The sequence below is a fragment of the Protopterus annectens genome, chromosome 2.part0 (assembly GCF_019279795.1).
Source record: "Protopterus annectens isolate FY-2018-M chromosome 2.part0, PAN1.0, whole genome shotgun sequence".
NCBI classification, from domain to species: Eukaryota; Metazoa; Chordata; order Ceratodontiformes; family Protopteridae; genus Protopterus; species Protopterus annectens.
Window position 1 is genome coordinate 1831463719 of NC_056728.1, and position 22638 is coordinate 1831486356.

The window sequence follows — 22638 nt, forward strand, 5'->3', positions numbered from 1 at the left end:
TGCTTTTCCAGAAAATGGTAGTTTTAATAAAAATGTTCTCACTAATTTACGAAAAAAATTTAAAAAGAAAGGAAAAATACCAGGGTTGTGCTGGGCAGCTTTTAATGATTGGATGTGTGAGGCAAAAGAATGAGAAAAAGATTTGGTCATTAGTAGTCTTAAAGATAGTCAACAAAAGTTAAAAGAGCAGATAAAGGAACTGCGACAAACTACTAAGAATCTAGATATAGCTAATGGTAAATGTTTAAAAGAACCACACTTTAAGGGATTATATCCGGTACAAGAATTAAATAAACTACAGATACCCGAATCATCTAAAGATGATAATCCATGGTTCCCCCCACCCCCTACGGCTCCTCCACCACAATATCAACCTTCACAACTACAGGATGGAACTGTTAGTTCTACAATACAGAGTAAAGGCCAGCGGATGGAAGAGCAAATCATTCCGGACCCCAGACGGGGAGATCAGGTGATAGGAGGCCAGTCTAGCCGCCTGGCTATAGAACAACCTGACCAAATAGGCACAGGCAAATCATCTCCTAGAGTAACCCGCTCTAAGATAAAAAAAGACAGCATAAAAGAAAAGTGCAAATGCTTTTTGACCCTAGGTCCAGTCAACAAAAAATGAGCCAGCATCAAGCAGATGAATAGTGTCCAAAGGAGCAGTTTAATAAAGACTACCCCAACAGCAAAAAGGCATCCCAAAACATACCGGTTTCGGCAATGGTTAAAAACCCAGCCTTCTTCAGTGTACAAAAAGGAGCCCAAGACAAAAGTGCTGTATTTAAACACATAGGACCATGCTGATTGGTTACAAGATAACAATCATATGCTGATCATCAAACAGCATAAAATAGCAAAAATTATTTGTATAAACAAGAATGCATTCAATCACAGGGCTAGAGTGCATACATATAGTAATTAATTATTAGAGTCAATATTATACTGACAAAATACCTCAAAACAGGAAAACTGTATATTCACACAAGGGTAAATATTATAAGCAATGCCCAATTGTGGTTAAGGACAAGGATGGTTACATTAGTCCGGATAAATCTCATCAAAGCTTTACTTCCGATTCGAGCATGAGCTTGCCAGATGAAGCAGGAGTATTTCCACTGAGGGAGGTTCCAAATCCAGCACATGCTAGAGATGCGGAACAAAAGGCTACTGTAGTCGTACCTAGGGCGTGGTCGGCAGTTGATTTTCAAGCTATTACTAAATCACTTCCGCCCATTCATAATAACCCAGCAAAGTTTCAACGTGTATTAGCAGGACACATATGTTTACAAAATCCTACTATAGAAAAAGTTAAAGCTGTCCTCCAATACGCTGTTCCAGCTGATCTGATGAAATGTATCTGGGATCATGCTAATGTCCCCACCCCAATACCAAAGCATAACACACAGGGGAAAATGGTTTTAAAGCAGTCAGACAATGAATAGTTGATACTATCATCGTCATAGTGCCACCTACCCCAAATTGGTCTAAAATTAAGTCAGTCATACAGAGAGAAGACGAACCTATAGATAAATACTTACAATGACTTACTGATGCCTTTGAGGCATATTCCGGATACCCAGAGCCCACCGAAGGGCCAGCACAGAGCGGGCTGTCAGCTGCTTTTGTGGATGGGTTACGCCCTCAAGTGAGAGATAAATTAAAAGAAGTATGTTTAAATTGGCCTAGTCTGGGCCTACATGAGTTAGTTCAGCAAGTACAATACCTATCTGACCATTTAGCTAAAGAAAAAAAGGATTTACAGGAAAAATTAGTACAAGCACAAATTCAAATGTGTAACGCTTTGGGCCAACCCGGTCACCGAGGTAGAGGACGAGGGTGGGGAAGGGGGTGGGGTAGAGGTCACAGTCCAGCTACTCAGAATAAACAAAACTATCAAGGTACACAACTGACCCAACCCCAGAATCCAAGTAATCAAAATAAACGTTTCAATTGTGGCCAAATAGGCCATTGGAAAAATGAGTGTCCATATTTGGCTGAACAACCTGCACCATACACTGAGGCGCCACAACAATGGAATTCTAACTGGACGCCAAACTCTTGACAGCAACCACAATAAAGGTTCCCTGAACAGAAACAACAGCAGTTGTACCCCTTCCTTTCTGTGGATCAGGACGGGCCATATGTTATGTTACTGGTTAAAAATAAACCATATCCAGTTTTAATTGATACTGGAGCAACTAAATCTATGCTAACCAGCAGAATGGCCATGAATATTCCACTTTCTAATAAAGTAACTAAAGGAGTAGGTGTCTCCGGTATACCTATCGAGTATTCTGAAACCGTCCCAGTCCCAATAACTTTGGGACCATTGCAGGATAATCATGCCTTTTTAGTAGGACCCTCAGCACCTTTAAATTTATTAGAAAGAGATTTGTTGTGCAAAATGGGGGGCACCATTTTTTGCACAGCTGATGGAGTTTATCTCCAAGTACCTTCAGACCAACAAGACACTACTTTAGCAGCCTTGGATGATACCATCACATTGCAATCAATGTGTATTCAGTCAGATTCTAACAGAAATGAAGATTTACACTCCCTACTCTCTTACTTGTGGACAACTCATGATAATGATGTAGGATTTTTGACTTCAGCTATCCCTGTAAAAATAACTGTAAAACCTGGAGCAAAGTTGCCGCGAGTACCACAGTACTCTCTGACAGCTGAGGCTATTTCTGGTATAGCCCCTGTTATTTCTGCACTAGCACAGCAAGGGATAATAGTACCCACCACAAGCCCATGTAATACTCCAATATTACCAGTAACAAAACCTGGTAAACAAGCTTACAGATTTGTACAGGATTTACAGAAAGTTAACAAAGCAGTTATGCCTGTCTTCTCAATTCTTCCAAACCCCACTACTATTTTAAGCTGTATCCCACCTACAGCTAAATGTTTTACAGTAATAGATATTTCATCAGCTTTTTTCTCTATCCCAGTACATTCTGATAGTCAATATTTGTTTGCTTTTACCTATAAAGGGCAACAGTATACTTGGACCCGATTGCCCCAGAGGTATGTAAAATCCCCAACTTTATTTTCAAGGAAAATTACAAGATTTACAGCTAACGTCACGTTCAGTTCTAGTCCAATATGTGGACGATATACTTATAGCCTCCCCAGACAGTAACGCCTGTAAGAAAAATTCTTTTTTAGTGTTAACATTTTTAGCCACACGAAAATTTAAAATAAATAAATCAAAATTACAATATTGTCAAGATAAAGTACAGTATTTGAAACACATAATTAAAATGGGTTCTCGCCAGATACTCCCAAACCATATCAGTTCTATTCAAACTGCACCTCGTCCTGTAACCCAGAGGCAACTTAAAGGATTCCTTGGTCTAGCAGAATGCTGCAGACAGTGGGTGTCTCATTTTTCAAAAATTACCGCCCCTCTGTTGCAACTCTTAAAAAAGGACATTACAGACCATCTACCCTGGATGTCACAGCATGATGAGGCTTTTCAGGCAATCAAAACAGCCCTGGTAAATCCTCCTGCCTTAGGGTTACCAGACTATTCTAAACCTTTTGTTTTCTTTTGTTGCAAACAAAATAAAACTGCTCTGGGTCTCTTAATCCAGCAACGCACTGAAAGATACTGACCAATTGTTTATTATAGCACTCAGTTGGATCCGGTTTCTTCTGGTTACCCATCTTGCTTATGGGCTGTGGCAGCTGCTACTGTCTTGGTAGACATGGCAGCTCCACTAACCCTGGGACATGACACTGTACTGGTGGTCCCGCATGCTGTTCAAGCCTTACTTCTAAAAACTAAAACACAATATCTTTCAAATGCACACCTTACTAAGTATAAAATAAGTTTAATAAAAAATCCTGCTTTACAAATTAAACGCTGCCCACCACTAAACCCTGCCTCTTTAATACCAACCTCAGACGAGGGCGAACCACATGATTGTGTGTTAGTAGTTAACTCTGTTCTTTCTCCTAGGTTGAATTTATTTGATAATACCAACCTCAGGCAACCACATGATTGTGTGTTAGTAGTTAACTCTGTTCTTTCTCCTCGGTTGAATTTATTTGATAATACACATGATTGTGTGTTAGTAGTTAACTCTGTTCTTTCTCCTCGGTTGAATTTATTTGATATTACCAACCTCAGGCACCACATGATCGTGTGTTAGTAGTTAACTCTGTTCTTTCTCCCAGGTTGAATTTATTTGATAATACCGACCTCAGACGAGGGCGAACCACATGATTGTGTGTTAGTAGTTAACTCTGTTCTTTCTCCTCGGTTGAATTTATTTGATACTCCTTTGCAAAATCCTAATTTAGTTCTTTTCATTAATGGATCATGTTTAAAAACAAACTCAGGAAAATTCCAAGCTGCTTGGTCAGTCTGCACACTGACTAAAGTACTGCAATCAGCACGATTACCTACGGGCGCCTCCATGCAGGCCGCAAAATTAGTGGCATTATTGCATGCATGTAAACTAGCTAAAGACAAGTCTGTTACTATTTATACTGATTCCCGTTATGCCCATGGTGTTGATCATAATTTTGGCATATTATGAAAAAAACAAGGGTTCTTAACATCCTCCGGAACACCCATTAAAAACCATTTTTATATCAATAATTTATTACAAGACTTATTGTTACCTTCTAAAATTGCTGTTGTTAAATGTGCAGCCAATCAATCCAATGACACTTTCAAAAGTAAGGGCAATAATTTTGCTAATTGGGCTGCTAAACAGGCTGCTTTCTAACAAACTGTTCAGGGTCACTTTCTGCAGCCTTTACAATCTATAAAAACTTTTAATAAAACAGTGCTAAAAGCTTTCCAAAATAAAGTTTCAAAATCAAAAAAAAAAAACATGGCTGGCTCAAAATTCTTTTAAACGCTCTAATTTAATTAGGCAACATCCAGATGGCAGACTGGTCTGCGCCCTATCCATGCTAAATTCCCTCATTAAAGCTTATCATTTGCCAGCCCATGTTGGGGTATAAGCTTTAATAAAACAAATCCAAAAAAAATTGGTTTGCCCCAAAGCTTTCTGCTTCTGTACAGCACTTTGTGAGCACATGCCCCATTTGTTTACAGTACAATATTTCCAAAGGCATAATGGCTCCCGCACAACCTTTACCAAAACCATTGGGACCATTTTGTGCTTTGCAATGGGATTTTATTAAATTACCACTTTGTGCATGTTTTAAATATGTTTTAACTGTTGTTAATGTTTTTTCTGGATGGTTAAAAGCATACCCTTGTGCAAAAAATTATGCTATCTCAGTTGCTAAAAAACTTTGTTATGACTTTATACCTCAATTTGGTGTTCCTTATTATATATATTCAGATCGTGAAACATATTTTACAGCTCACTGTGTACTATGTTGGGCATCACTCTAAAATTTCACTGTCCATATAGACCGCAGGCATCTGAAATCATAAAACGCATAAATCAAACACTAAAAACTAGACTAGCAAAAATTACTACTAAAACAGGCCTCACTTGGGTACAGGCCTTACCACTAGCTTTGCTCTCTATGAGAGCACAAGTACATCCTACTAAATGTCTTTCTCCTCATAAAATTCTCATGGGCCATCCTATGCGCATGCCCGTGACTCCACCACCACCCTTTTCTAAGTACTATGCCTTTAATCAAGATGTTATTGTATACTGCACTTCTCTTGTTTCTTTCTTACAGTGTTATCACCGCCAAGTAGCAGCGGCACAACATAACCCTAATCCTTTTACGTCTTCTAAACTACAACCAGGCGATTGAGTGTACGTCAAGTCTTTCTCCAAAAAAACAGCACTGCAACCTCATTAAAAGGGTCCCTACCTGGTTCTATTGACAACCTCTTCAGTGGTACAATTACAAGGCTCACCAACCTGGATTCATATATCACACATTAAAAAAGTCGTCCCTTCCAAAGATCAAACACCTCTACCTTTCACAGCTCCAAAATCTCCACTTATCACTTCCCGTACTCAAAGCCATACTGTTCCTGCACCTAGTAATGTCTGACATTTCTCCAATCAAAACATTTCTCCCGTTGGGAGGGTGGCCTAATGGTTAAGGTGTTTGCCTTACAAACACAAGGTACAGGGTTTGAGTCTCACAAGGGATAATTGGCTAGGCTTAAAATGGCTTGCAAGGGCAGTTAGCTTAGTACTACTCTATGAACCTATGAACCAATACAATTCCACCAAAACCACCATTTCCACTAAAGTACTGTAAAACTATCTTAGTGGTTATTTTTGTTGTTCTCATATTTCTGCTGTGGCCATTTCTATTTTCCACTACAGTAACACCTCATGCCAAAAAAACTGCATGGCATCCACCATTCAATACCTACCAAGCTATAAAATATACTTATGCATCATCCCTTAATGTCTCCAATTGCTAGATCTGCACTGCCATTCCTACGGTTCATGGGGGATTGATGCTAAACATAGTTCCTTTAGGGATTGAAGAGACTTGGATGAATCTGATCTATGACACATCAAGAGTTATTTCGAAACACAAAGTAGCATTACAGTTGTCTGTCCATCAAAATGGAACTGTGTGTTTTCAGAAACTTGATAAAATCAGAGTAGGGTGGAGCCATTGCAACAAAACAGTGGTATATAACTGCACTGCATGGGGTTGTGTAACAGATTTCTCACCTATATTAAGAATTTGTCAAAAACTCTATAGCTAACTTTTCCCAGAAAATAGAAACTGCCTACTGGAAAATGTTTGAAGGGCGGCAGAATACTGGGAATCACTTTAAGTCTATCAATATCATCATTAAAGTAGAGAACTGTTATTTTGTGTGCAGAAGAAAAGCATGTAAATGGCTACCAGGAAACTTGTCTGGCAGCTGTTTCCTGGATTACCTAGTTCCAGCTATCCGACATTTATCTACATTACCTAAGGGAAAAATTCGGAATATTCGAGAGGTCAAGAAGCCTGCCAATCCGGTAGGCAAAGTTGATGCTTCATGGATCTATCATCATGACTTGTCTCATGCTAGTACCAAAGGACTGTCCCATATGGACTTGGGTAATGATGTAATATCATGGGCTGGTATAATTCCGTCATACGGAGCAGTGAAATCAATTTGGGAACTTAGAAAGTTATCTAAACTGCTTGAAATTTTGAGTAATGCTACATTCTCTGCCTTAGAACTAGTAACTGATGAACTGACTGCTATGAGGGCTGTAGTACTCCAAACCCGTATGGCCCTCGATTTCACCCTAGCGGCAAAAGGAGGAACTTGTGCTTTAATCCAGTAGGAGTGCTGCACATTTATTCCTGACAATCAGCACGAAATTGAAAGTCACCTTGAACTGATTCAGAGAATTTCCAAACTCTCAGAGGCCAAAGAGGCTGATAGCTCAACATGGGCTTGGTTGACCAACCTGTTCTCAGGTTGAGGAGGTGGACTGTTGAAGCTGATTTTGTTAATTGCAGTATTAGCAATTGTTGCTTTCATTGTCTTATTTTTAATCAAAGCACTGATTTTGAAATTAATGCCTTCAAAAGCTGTGAAAAAAGTGCCTAAATTTTATATGCCTGCAACTATGACTGTAGATAATGAAATGAAAATGTCTCTCAATGATGGAAAGACTAGTAGCATGGTTATGCTAGATTTGTGGCAAATGTATGACAGGTTAAATGATGATGCTTACACAGCATCAAATGTGGGATTGTAGAATATGAACAGCCAAAGCATGTGTTTCAAGGGAATTGAGTATGTGACAGTTTGCATAAACTGAGATGTACTGAGTACTGTGAACTCTGAACTGTGAATAATGGAAAAATACTGAACAAACAAGAGTCTGCCTGAAAGCAGGAAATGTGCCTTTTATAGAAGTGTATCCGATTTTCTCTTCTGTCTAGAAATATGATGATGTGAATTGTCTTATGTTTACGGGTAAACCTTTAATTGGTTAATTGTCCTATGTAATGATCTAATTGGTTCAGTTTTATATTTTTGTACTGTCAGCAATATCACCAGTATTTAAACTTGTTTATTCCTTTGTTCTGGGAGTCTCCCTGGTACTTTCCATGAGGCTCCCGCATGTGTGTACTGTTAGTTAATAAAAGCCACTGAAAGAGAGAAAGAACTGTATCTGTCTTCATTCTTAAAGTAATGTACGACTTAATATATATATATATATATATATATATATATATATATATATATATATATATATATATAAATATAAATATATATATATATATATATATATATATATATATATATATAATTTGGTAGAACTGTTTTTACTTCATAGTAACAGAGGTTTGGTAATCATAACAACAGTGTAATATTTTTAGAAATAGCATGTGACAGCATCTGCAAGTGTAGAAAATAAATATGCATTGGCTTAACAGAATGTGCTTGTGGGGAACAAAAAGTATTATACTTGAAGGCTTTTTTTTAACACTGCATTAACAATAGATAGAGGCTTGAATAAATATCCCAGTTGGTTGAATGTACACAGATCAAATGAAAAGGAAATGGCTAAAACACAGCAAAAAAGTTAGACTATCCTATCAATGAAAGAACATTTCGAAGAACATTTCAACCTGCTGCTCTCTGGACTGAGATAGGGATGCAGACAAAGAAGGCTTCAGTACAGGAGAAGAATGTTTTCATCAAGGACAAAGTTTTGAAACTATAAAAGTGGTTGCAAAAGACTTTTTAGTGGACATTTTTGTAATCTTACTCAGCTGAGGAAGTGCAGTGTGTCTGACAGTGATCTGTGTTATAAATTTGTAATTAATCTCACAGTAGTGCTTGGTCAGCTTGTTTCAATAAATCTGACAGCAATTACGAATATACAGTTGTACAGTTTATCTCTGTTACATGCTGCTAATTTCAATTCATCAGTGGCATGCCAGACTTAATTCTTATCTTTTAAATATTTATAAAAGTACTACGACAACATCTTTGCATCTGCCTAATCAGCTGTTAGCCATTTCTGAAAATGGTAAGCTTGTCTCTGGAATAACATGGATACCAGCAAGGACATAAATGTTAAATGCATACATTCTGTGGCCATAGACTTAAACCAGATTTCTGATAAAGTTTGGACATTATTACACCAATGGTATAAACAAGCCAGTAGTGATGCTAAATGTAATACAGCATTGTTTGGTATAAATACACGTGAAAAGGTTTATATGTGTAAATACATTCATTGTTTTAATCAATATGGACAACAGTGAAAAAGTCAAACTGAATGTTTTAACTGCGGAGACAGATATCCTTCTTTTTGTTTAACATGTCATAAAACTGTATTACAGAAATTGTTAGTAAAGTCAAAATTGTCAGATGAAGTCAAAAATCATTTTGTAATGCCAGTTTCTACCTTTTATAGAGAATATCAGTCATTTTTACATCATCCTAAAAGTTTACAGGTTGTAGAGACAGCTAAAATGATTCAGACGTACTGCTCACAGCTGGATGCTTTTAACAAGAAACAGCTGGATAATAATGTCATATACCTTAATGAAAAACATATGCCAATGTTAAAAAAAAAACATGACATACAGGTTAGAAAGTATTTGCAAGATGTTTCAGACATTTTTACTAGAGCTGATATTGCTATACAGAAGGATGCTACAGAATGTACTTTAGTGCACACAGATGACACTTGTAAGAATTTGCATACAGTGGTTTGTACAAATGTACATAATTAAAAAAAATAGTTATGACAGAAACATGTAGATTTATGGGTTAAAGATTAAATAAATTCTAGTTCAGCTGACACAGTTAAAGTGTGCAGAAAGGCATATTGGGTGTGGCCAGTTAGGAAAAAAAGAGAAACTGTATGCATTTATGTCGTGTAAGGTATACCAGAAAGGATAGTCAAGTTAATTCACAGAATAAAGGGTTTACAGTTACACATTTGGCAATTTTTTTTTGCTAGTTCACAAAATGGAAAATTTAAAGTCAGTGCTGCATTTTAAATGTGACAGTACTGACAAAAGTTCAGATCCCATGGATGAAAACAGTGCATCATAAATATTAAGCCACAAGTTCAGCTCCTATGTTATACTTGTATAAAAGGCAAACAAATAAAGTTCCAAATTGAAATCAGTTCATATTTCATGCAGAAATTGCAGTTTACCAAGCACACCAGATCAGATTAAAGGTCAGCTCAGCAAGATTAATTAAAGACAGTGTTCTTAGTAATAGTTTATGCAGTTATACGTGTGTTTTTGTAACAAGTAAAAAGGTGTACCAGGTGACATTGTGTTTTTATGAGGAAACTCCTGACACATTAGACCAATGTGTTCATAAGCTAATGAAAGGAAGAGTAATGAGTGACAACAGAGATATTTTTATGAAGATGGGTTTGAAATAGTAAGTGTAGTAGGATGTGAGAAAAGTAGAGAAAGGTGGGGGGATGAAAATAGGGATTTACCGAGAGCAGCATCAGCCCTTCCAGCTACAGGAAACCCTGATGATAGACAAATTGCCTATTTTTCTGTAGAAAATTGGGACATATCAAGCAGAACTGTGTGTACTATAGAAAATGGAAAAATAGGCAGATACAGAAAGGAGTATTTGCAAGGGACTCAGAAAAAAAACAAGTCAAAAAGGAAAAGCAAAAGTTGCAGGATGATAACATAGAGGGTCAAAAGTTTCATAATAAGGCAAGAGGGAATACTAAATTGCAGCAATATGATGGTGAAGGCAATGTAAGAAATGAAAGTGAAAGGAATGTTAACCGACAGCGCATGACAATACAAGTTAGCCTATTAAAGAGTAAAAGAAAAAGGGTGATACCCATAAAAGATGAACAAAGAGATATTTGGAATACCATAGAGAAAGAAATTCAAACCTTATGGGCAGAGACAAAAACATACTGTGGAAAGTTAAAAGTTCTGATAACAGCGGGAGGTGCAAAAGATTACATTACCTTTGAAAGTTAACAGTACAGCATGACTTGATTACCTCAAGGTTTTAGAACAGTCCTGTCATTTTTCATCAGGTAGTAGGGATATTCTTATAGAATGTCAGTGAAAATGGCAAGGTTATTCATTATATTAATGACATTCTGAAGCAGTCAGAGACTGTGAAAAAATACATATCACATCAAAGAAAAGTTCTGAGACAGTTGCAAGTGGCAGGTTTCAAAGTAAACAGACAAAATACAGTTCTTGTCACAAAAGTAAAAGTTCTAGGAACCATATCAGACCAAAAGGGAGGACTCCTTATCAGGAAAGGGTGAGGGGCATTCTGCAATTGCCAAAGCCTTTGACAATTTCAGATTTGCATAAATTCATGGGAATCATGAACTACAATATTTAAAATGTTAAAGCAGATGTTAGAACAGACAATGGAGCTGATAGCTCCCACCAGTAAATTATCATTGTTTTTGCAAGCAGCAGCAGCAGGGAAGGACACACTTTCAGTGGTGTTATAACATTTTTGGCCATAAGAGGCATCCCATGGAATGGACACTAAGTTAAGACGGGTTACTTTTTATAGCAGGAGAATGACTCCCATGGGAAAAGGATATCATCCTTGCATTAAACAGCTTTTGTCCATTCACTGGGGAATAAGACAGACAAAGCATTTGACAATGTCCTTGAGGGTTATATTTCAAACTCCACATTTGACAGTCAAAAGTTTGCTAAATGACAGTCAGATAAAATCACTGAAAAGGTTAGTCACACATTCCTACAGTGTATGCAGATTGTGCATTTTTCTGGAAGGATGGGAAGTACTACTCTGGGTTTGCAATTGTGACATTTCAAAAGGGAGACAAACTAATTATGGTTAAATTACCAGGATACATGTCAGCACAAAGGGCTGAGCTAGAGGCTGTAAAATATGTTTTGCAGTGTTTACACTTAGCAAATATTTACACTGATGGTGCTTATGTAGTAAATTCTCTGAAACTACATGGAACAGTATCTGAAGTGATTGGTTAAATGGATTATTTTCAGAATGGTAGAAAACCTTTATTACAGTTTTAATTGCTATAGTAGCCATTATTTTTGTTGATCATAATAACGTGCATGTGTGTTAAACTTTGTATTAAAAAGACTGTCAATCAGGTATTTATTATAACTAATGTCGGTAGTAAAGAAAGCAACATAATTGTGTCTGTATTAAATTGTTGGAATCTAAATCCAGTGAACACCTCTTCATTGACTTGTTTTAATTGAAACCTCACATGCTTGACCTATTGTTCCATCAATTTTTTTCCCACAGTAAGTAACCAGTGGGTCAACATAACAATCACATCAAAAACACAAAAATGTAAAACCCACCCTGGTGAGGGAATGTGCCCCTCACATCCCTCCACCTAAATATACCAACTCCGAGATCAAACCACAGTGGGGAAAAGGACAAATTCTCAATGATGGCCCACTGGTTACTTACCGTGGAAAAACTTTTGATGGAATGATCATTCGAGGGCTTGAATTTTTAATTAAAATGATTCAATGAAGAGGTTTTCGCTGGATTTAGATTTCAATAATCTAATATAGACCCACATAGCCAATGGAGACATGATTTTTCTGTAATATTCAAAGTTTGATTTAAATTTTAATTGGATTTTTTTTTTGTTTTCAAAATAAAAAGGGGAATTTATAGAATTATATAAATTAAAAGTTGTTTTCCTCTTAGTAATAATATGTAATTGATAGAAAATATATACATAATTTGGTAGAACTGTTTTTCCTTCACAGTAACAGGTTTGTTAATCATAATAGCGTAATATTTTTAGAAATAGCATGTGACATAGCATCTGCAGGTATAGAAAATAAATATGCATTGGCTTAACAGAATGTGCTTGTGGGGAACAAAAAGTATTATACTTCTGAATGTTTTTGTAGCAAATATTATTGACAATAGAGGCTTGTTGAAATATCCTAAACAGTTGAATGTATACAGATATTCAAGTGAAAAGGGAAATGGCTAACACAGCAGAAAAAGTTACAGACTATCCTATCAATGAAAGAACATTTCTGAAAGAACATTTCAGCCTGCTGAGAATTCATTGCCTCTGGATTTAAATAAGGATGCAGACAAAAGAATGCTTCAGTACAGGAAAAGAAAGTTTTCATCAAGGACAAAGTTTTAAAACTATAAAAGTGGTTGCAAAAGACTTTTTGGTGGACATTTTTGTAATCTGAGTCAGCTGAGGAAGTGCAGTGTGTCTGACAGTGATCTGTGTTATAAAGAAAATGTAATTAATCTCACAGTAGTGCTTGGTTGACTTGTTTCAATAAATCTGTCAGCAATTATGAACATACAGTTGTACACTTTGTCTCTGTTACATGTTGCTAATTTCAATTTAACAATGTTCTGATTTATATTTAGATCCTTCTGATATGTTATTACAGAAGGTTTGGTTTATTTTCACTTATGATACTTTGCAACCAAAGGCCCTTAATAATGAATTACTTAAGAAATATTTAATATAACAGCTTTGGAAGTATCTTGGAACCACTTTTTATAGAAGTTAGGATATGTGGATTTTTGTATTCAAATGGCTTATTGTTGTTATTATTAATATTATTATTATTATTATTTATGTTATTCTATGAATTCATAAGTTTCAACTGAATTATTTTTGCTTTATGTTTTCATTTAAATTTGTATGCATTCTGGTACATTCTATTGTTCTAGGTTCTATTTGGTAATGTTCTAACTGATGAATTTTTTAAGTGCTTTACTGTGTTTAAAACATTTGAACCTTGAAGGTGTATGCTGAGGCACTAGTTTATTTTTGGTTTTTACACATTATTGCTGGTTTCCAATAAAGTTGCTCTTTTGTGCCATATTATGTTTTTCTAAATTTTAGAGTGTGGAAGAGTTTATATTTGGCAACAATCACGAAAGTTGTGTTTGTAATAGCATTCATGTGAATAGCTAAGCATTTTTATATATTTCTACTAGCATAGTGTAGTAAATGAGAAACAGGGCTGGTTAAGAGTGGTTTGAGTTGAGTACTAACTGCATGCCGCTCTCACCTGAATCCATTATCTGAACATAATTCACAAGCTATACATAATAGGAATGCCAAAATACTATACATATATACCATATTTGTGCTTTGCTTCTTGTCATTTCTTGAATACATTATTTGTTCAGGTCATGGCTAAAATTGCATTATTCTTGGAACAATTCATTTAGTCTTTTGTTAGATCTCTGAAAAACTCTTTAAATGAACAAATGCACTTCTAGCATATATATGGTCTAGAAAGAGCTAATACCTGAGCATGGAAATCATAGGGGAGAGTAGAATAATGACAAATGCAGACTATTATTTTGAAACTACTAAATTTATGCAGTAAAAAAGAAACAATGGATTGCATTTAAACTACTAGCAGCATGTATCGTTCATCAATCAACAATTTCAATGGGTAACCTCTATCCAAAAACATTCCTATTAATTTATACATCTCCCATATCTTCACATATAAGTGGGACAATGAGACTATTGACTTCCTGGACATTAAACTTATCAAGACAAGTGAAGGTTTAGAAAGTAATATACATAGAAAAGAGACGTATAGTAATTCTCTGTTGCATTTTTCAAGTTGTCACCCATTTCATCAGCATAAAAGTGTAATTAAAGGGCAGATGGTTCGTCTGTCACGTCTTGTAAGCAATGATGAGACCTATCAGAGGGAGATGTATAAATTAATAGGAATGTTTTTGGATAGAGGTTACCCATTGAAATTATTGATTTCAGTTAAAAAAGAGGTGATGAAAAGAAGGTGGACATCATTTAAACCCATTTTGGTAGAAAACACTTCAATTATTGAGGTGACTGAAAGAATTGAGTCCACTCATTCAAACATATTTGATTCAAGAGCTATTATCTTGAAGTACAATTTTCAGGCATATAATATTATTAAGATTATTGGGAGATCTTGGGACCTAGCATTCAACATGGATTTGCAAAAAGAATTTGGTCACAAGCCAAAAGTTATTTTTTCAAGAGGTTTAAATTTAAAGAACCTATTTGAAAAACAACAAAGTAGATTTACAAATTCACAAATGTGGGACATGTTGGTACTGTAGATACATCAATGATGGACCCTATGTAGTTGTGAGGGGGTGCAACAAGGCAATTTCATGCCCGAGTAGATGTAGTTGTAATTCTAAGAAAGTGGTATACCTTGCAAACTGCACAATATGTGCAGGATTTTATGTAGGGGAAAACCATACGTAGATTAAGGGAAAGGATAGCTGAACATCTGAGGGCCATCAAAAATAAGGACAGTCACAATGCATTGTATTTACATTCCAAGAACTGTGTTTATTTTAAAAAGTTTATATTTTTTGTTATTGACAGGGTGTTGATAAGTGAGAGAGGCAGTGATGCTAACACTAGATTAGAATCTTTAGAATTTAAATGGCAGGTGATTTTAGATGCAATAACTCACCCTGGGATTAATGATCATATTTCCATTAAGCCTATTTTGAAATAAAGGGCTATGGTTGTTTAGGGTCTTTTAGCTTTCAGCTGTTATGGAAAAGTCAATTATTTACAATCAAGGTTTTGACACCAATATATGTGCGACAAATATGTTTAAAGTGATTATATGTGAGTGTATATGGAAACAAATAAATATTTTAGCACATGCTTTTAGCAAGTTTTACGTGTATGTTTTATGGTACTAGTGAGTTAGATCAGTATGTATATTGTGATTGTAATTAATCAAGAAATTTGATTGGTGAAAGCAAATGTGGAACTTTGTATTTAAAACCTGTGATTATGTGCTCCTTTTCCTCTGAAGAAGCCATATTTCCTCTGAAGAAGCCATCAGTTGATGGTGAAAGCGCTTAGTATTTGGGAGCCTTCAGCTCTTCATTAAACAGTTTGGTGCAGTCCTTGATTTTTGTGTTTTTATTTTTACTAGTCTTTACCCTGTTGAGTATAGTTTGTTTTATTAGATACTGGATCCCCTTAGAATGACACCAGAAGCTTAGCCAATTGTTAAAGTCAGTCATTTTCTCCTTGTACTGTGATATCATTCTGGGTGATGGCAGGATGCTACTCAGGGCTAGGGTCATATCTGCCTGGGCTACAAGATTAGAAAGCTCCTCCATGTCTCTTTTCATGTAGTCCAGGGAGGTATGTCTCAGGTCATTTGCACCAACATGGACAATGACAGAGTCATATTTGTACTTTTTGTGGAGTGACCTGAGTGTGTGCATTATGTGGTGGATCCTGGCACCCGACAGGCAGCTGACAGTAACTTTCTCCTTGTTTAGCCTGGCGAGTGGAACATCAATGTGCCTGACTATAGAGTCACCTATGACTAGAGTGTTGGGTACGTTGTTATGCCGTATTGGCTGTGCTTGAGTGGCACACTGAGTTTGTGGGTTATGTGTCTTTTGGGTTGTGTTGGGGGGTGTAGGTTGCTTGCGTTTCTGCTTTGGAGGTCCCTGTTGCTTGGGCAGATTTTTATTGAGAGACTTTGCGAATGTAGGTGTGTGTTCTGTGTTTCTCTGTGTGTGTTTTGGTGGTGTAGGTTTTGAGGGACTGTGTGATGAGTGTGGTGTGGTGCAAGTGTTTACCTTCTCCTCTTGACTGTCTAGTCCGGTCTTGGATGAAGAGAGCTTTGCTTCCAGTTTGGCTATGTAAGTGCATCTCTCACAGGTTGTACTGTTGGGTGGTAGGAGGAGAGGGTTGCCTGTGTACATGAGGCAATTGCTGCATTGCCCCAAGATGCCCAGATTCATCAGGTAGACAGGTGAAAACACCAGAAGCTGACCCTTAGACATGCCTGGATAGCTGCTTATTTATTAAGTACTAAAAACTATTTTCCTCTAGACAAGTGAGGAAAGTTGAGTGCTGTAGTAATTTGTAGCTTATTTAGTGCTTACAACGAGTTCGGAACAAGTGCTTGAGCTCAAAGAAACAGATTTGATTGCTAAAACTAAAATTGGCTAGTTGTAAGGGAAAATTCAAAGAGCAGACTTTATGGCGCCGGGAATACTTTAACTCTAGCTAAGCGGCAATGCATGAAGTGTTTTTTTTTTTTTTTTAGATAAGCTACCTAGTGCTTACCACTCTCACTGATAAGCTAGAAGGCTTCCCTCCAACACTTAAAGCTTGGGGTCTCAGAAACTTACAAACAGTCCTGGATACAGCAAATCTGTATCTGGAATAGACTACTTAAAGGAAAGGCAGGAAACAACCTTAGAATTTTTTTTTGGCAAAGTGGAAAGGGAGAAAGGAGGAGTAGAAGATAACTCAAGGTTAAGAAACTAAGTGGGTTGGCCTTCTCAAATGTTCTTCCTGTATTAGGTAGAATGAGGTAATAACACTAGACTGGGAGGAGTGTCCCAGATCAAATTTACAGTTGGGGTGGACAACTGCAAAGCCACCAAGTATAAGAACAGGATACCAATAGGGAGGGAGGGTGGGAAACAAAAATCAGAACAAACAAACCCAAACAGATGCTTAACAATTGTAGAAAGTTTCTAATTAATACCTCACATACAGTGAAACTAGCTAGAAAAGTATGCAGTGGACAATTTTACTGAGGAGTTTCTTTGTATGGCCTATTTTTTTTATTCCATATGTGGCTGGACAGTGTGGATATTGCTCAATAAGCACCTGAAATTCTAGGTTGTGTGGATGCTTTTGTACACTGTACCCCCAGCTACAGTGCAATACATTGTACATTAGCACAAGTACACTGACCCAATGGCAGACTGCATTTGCATCTATCATCTGAGAGGTGTCATGCTACAGTGAGGCTTAGTCGTAACCCTCCCCTGAGATGGATGAGTCAAGATTAGCAGCTCACACCCATTACCCCCACCTCCAGCAAGCTCTTACAGCATCCAGAGGAGATCCAATAACTGAAACCAGGTACCTGGGTGCAGTTAAGGTTTAATTTCACTTTGCCATGCATCTGATGCATCTGATTTCTACATATATGGTTGAGTGACTCATTTATGATTGTCTGCATGGGATGCCCCACCACTGGACCAGTAATCAAGGAGCCTCAGTCCTCACCACTGGCACCAGTGGAGCACATACATTGGGAGGATGACAAGGTACACACACAGTATTTCCAAATGCAGTTCTCTGCATCAAGTGCAATTCCTCTTAGGAGTACACAGAGACCACTGTCATTCCAGGGTTGGTTTCTCCCTCTTTGTTCAGATCCCCATTAAGACTCCCCACTGGCACAGCTATAGAGTTGAGATCTCAGCTGAGTGACCAAGCCAAGGTCTCCAGCATCCTTTCTGTCCAACCATTGCTTTGTGTCCCTGAACAAGTAGCTGACCTACACACCGTTTGAGGTTTGATTTATATACACACACACACACACACACACACACACACACACACACACCTGGGAAAGGCTAGCACATGTTTACTAGCTATGCCCCCTTCTGCCCAAACTATAAGGTAGTTTCCACTGCCACCATCAGTCCTTATCAGCTACTTTAAGGCTCTTAACAAAGGGTGTCCAATTTTACTGTGTAATGTTACCATTAATACAAATGGTAGTTTGACCAAGAGCAAAGCTATTAGGAGTGGCCCACAGTGTCAGCAAATAAATATGCAAGCACTCCCAAAACTTAAATTACTCTACAAAGATCAGGCACAATGAAAGGTTTAAATATATTTAATAAAAAGCAATAAAAGAATAAGGCAGTGCTAAATATATATTTACAGTGACATCAGAGTTCAAAATTACAGAAAATATTTAAAACAACATTGCAGGACAGACTCAAATAAATAAAGAAAAACATCTAAATTAAGCTTTGCTATATTCCTGACTATATATTATACTATCCCCTAGTAACTTACGTCATCAGAGCAAGGTAAATGTTAGGTGAATGGGTCTTCTTGTCAGGTCCAAGACAGACTACAGAATGTTGTCTCTCTCTCTCTCTCTCTCTCTCTCTCTCTCTCTGTCTCTCTCTCAGAGACCTCTCATATTAATATCTCAAATATTACTGCAGGGCTAGCTTGCAGAGTGACATAATTTCTTGTCATCTGACTCCTAGTTCCCAGGCCCCAAAACAACCACTGATGGCAGCTGGTAGCATTTAGCATCTACCTGTGAAAATACATAGACAAGGGCTTTTCCTCAGATCTTTGGCAAATGGTGGAAGTCATAAAACAAGAAAACACTTCCAAGACAATACAAAAAGCTCCTTAGTTTTAGACATTGTGTCTCCTTGCTGCACTGAAACTGAAAAGCAACATCTTTTTTTATAGTCTAGTCATAAAGTAATTTAATTTCAACTATTTTTTTCTGAAGTTTTGCAAGTTAACCTCCTGTATTCCACTTTCCCTTGTTAAAATATATGCATTTGAACAGTTGCAATAGTGTACATACACTTCTGTTCTATTCCAGTAGGGTACGCTATGGATACATTTCAAACAGCACTTTGTAAAATACCTCTTCAGCACATATGTCTGTACAAATGAGCTTATATGACATACAGCTATATTACATTTGTAACACAAACATCTTATCCAAATCATGACATATAATTATTTACAAAATTCCAGCTAGCTGGGCTGGAAGTATCTCCTTTCATTACAGAAAGTATAAAGAATAAATTGTAAATCAGTAGAAAAAGGATGCAAAGACATTGGTCAGTATGCAAAGAATAAGCATTGTGCATTCTAATACAATCAGCAAAGTAAGAAAGGCAGAAGAGATGATATAGGCTATATAAATATCAGATTTAATATAGTAGAGCAGTAGCAGGCATAATATACAAGAGATCCTAACTCAAGCACTGCAAATGCAGGGTTCAAATGCAACAACAGGAGAATACTTAGTGAACAACTCTTGCTTTCATTGTTAAATGTAATACTTATGCAGCTTAATTCAGTTATCAGTTTCAAACTAATGTTTTGATGTCCATGAATAAAATAGGTTAGTCAGTAAAAGGAACTCAAATCACATTGCTGCTGCGGACAGTGGGTGTCATGAGAAATAGGTGTATAACTAAATAGAGATTCTGATCCTTTGTAACATGTCTCAGAATATAATTCAAGGTAAATCCTTAGACCGATATGTCCAGCTAGGGAGTCCACATATGGGGATCTACTTTTAATTATTCATATCCTCAGTAACAGTCTTTTAAAGGTAAAGCAGTGCTCAGTAAAAGCCCAGCTGCAACCAGAACAGGTCGATCAATAACCGGCACCATTTAGTAATCAACTGTGAGGCAGTTAGTATTGCTTCCTCACACCTTTGTTTTTTCTGACAGGTTTCTAGCTGGCATATACACTCTGTATGGATTCAGTATGTTCCCTCATGTCCACTCAAGTTTTTACGGTGCTCTGGCTTCCTCATCACACCTATTACCACCAGAGTACATAAACTAGATATGCAATGCCATTTTTAGAGCATGCACATTGCAATTTGGCAGTTTTGAGCATTACTTTATCATTTATTGAACTTTATTTTTATGAATAACAGTACATACAGCATTCATTGCAAGCAATGGAATCTGCACTTTGCCAACAGTAAGAAATTATGCTGTTCTTAAACTAGTGCTGTACATTCAGTAAATCTAAGCCGTTATATGACAAATTTCTGTAAATATAATCTGCTCTGTGAACTAGAAGGGCAACTATTAAGCTTTCATATCCTTAATGTTTCAAAATGTTCAGGCTACATTTTTTTCTTCCTTGCTATATTTATCTCAGTGCTGGTTTCTGTCATCCTCAAACTTGTCTTTTCCATTTGGATTACACTAGCTGAGGGTGTTTTTCTTCTGGAATTTAGGATAAAAGCACCACCTTGTGGCAATATTTATAATAACAGTTTTCAGAATTTTATGCCCAACTAATATGGTACTCTTATAGATGTCATTGTTCTAGTGTCTGGGGTGTGTGTGTGTGTGTGTGTGTGTGTGTGTGTGTGTGTGTGTGTGTGTGTGTGTGTTTCTGAATGTGTGTCTGTGTATCTGTGTGTAACTGATTCATTGTAATGACCTTTTTTGCCTTGCTTGCACAATGACTGATGAGTAAACATTGGCTTTTAATTACTTGTAAGTAGAAAAGGTTGCAAAAGTACCATCAGTGCTGTAGGGTATTTTTGTCAATTAGCTACATCTGCAAAGTGTCTATATACATTTCAACATACAATTGCCTAAATCTTACATATATACAGTAATAATATAACTAGATTCTAATATGCTTGTCTGAAATCTATATCTCAAGCTGAAAATCTATCACTCTGTATACTAGACCACATCACAAGGGATAATTGGCTAGGCTTAAAATGGCTCGCAAGGGCAGTTAGCTTAGTACTAATCTATGAACTTATGAACCTATATATATATATATATATATATATATATATATATATATATATATATATATATAAGGACAAGGAAATCTGATTAATTAAGCCCAGGCCACCTACATCTCCCTTTCATTCACAGGTTTCTCCACTATTACAGCCTTAAAAGTTCACATCCATAGCCATTCTTTCTGTCCCATGCAATGGAAGTAGACTCTGCAAACATATTCCACGTACTTTTAACAAAAAAAAAAAAAAAAACATATATTCAAAAACAGAAAAAGAGTCCAGTGGTTAAAAACTTTTCCAAAGAAACTGTAAGAAAAACACTCAAGTAGAAAGCTGATAAATATGTAAAAAAGATTTAAATATGTTTTTTAAATTGTTTTCAAAAAGTTCCCATAATTCCACCAAAAACAATATCTAGAACTTAAATTTTTCAATATACCAACTATGGACCACTATCCTTTACTATGGCAATGAATTTGTGCAACTATTACCCAAAATGTTATTTACAAAAAAATTATTGACTTTACAAATTGAGTTGCACAAGGTTGTGCAACAGTTTGACAGAAGGGTTCCTAAAATAGTTACTTCATGGGTGATTAAACTATTTTGCATTACAGTACCATAGCGACACAGTTATCATACATAAACTACTGAAGTTAAAATTAAAACTGCAAAAAATAGAAATACACTTTTTTATGTCCAAGAAGGCATATTGTGTACACGTGGCTCAGATCCAAACAGCACCCCTGGATGTGGGATAGTATCTATACCAGGCACACCTTCTCATACTTTACTGCAGCTTAATAAGCCATTGATTTCTAGTTGCAGATTTATTCGTTTAAGAAATAACAAATAGTGCAACTCTTACAAGACATATATTTGAGGAAACCAGTTGTATTTTTCATGACAAAAAATGTAACTTTAGCTGAGCAGTTACTGGGCCACTACCTTCTTTGTCAGTACTTGAAATACTTCATGTATACCTACTCATTACTGTACCCTTGTTAAAACTTTAATAAAAGGATATGTAGACATCTTAATTTAATAGCTTTAATAACAAACAGTATGCATGGCTTAGTAACAGAAGACATTGTAGATACAAAGTGCAGAGTGCAGACATATCAGAAAGTACAGTTGTGTGGACTTACCATAAATGTAGATGTTCGAGTGTATTCACTGTTGCAGTCCTGGTTTTGAAGTGGAGGTAGTCCACTACTTAGATCTCTGCATTCCCTGTGGCTGCTGTGTGGGGGGGTCTGGTTCCCCGGGTGATGACTGCAACAGTGAAACACGAAGAACATATAGAAATAAAGGGGGAAAAAACTCAGAATCAGTGTAAACTGGAAATTATTGAGATTTACTTTATAGTGGAGGCTT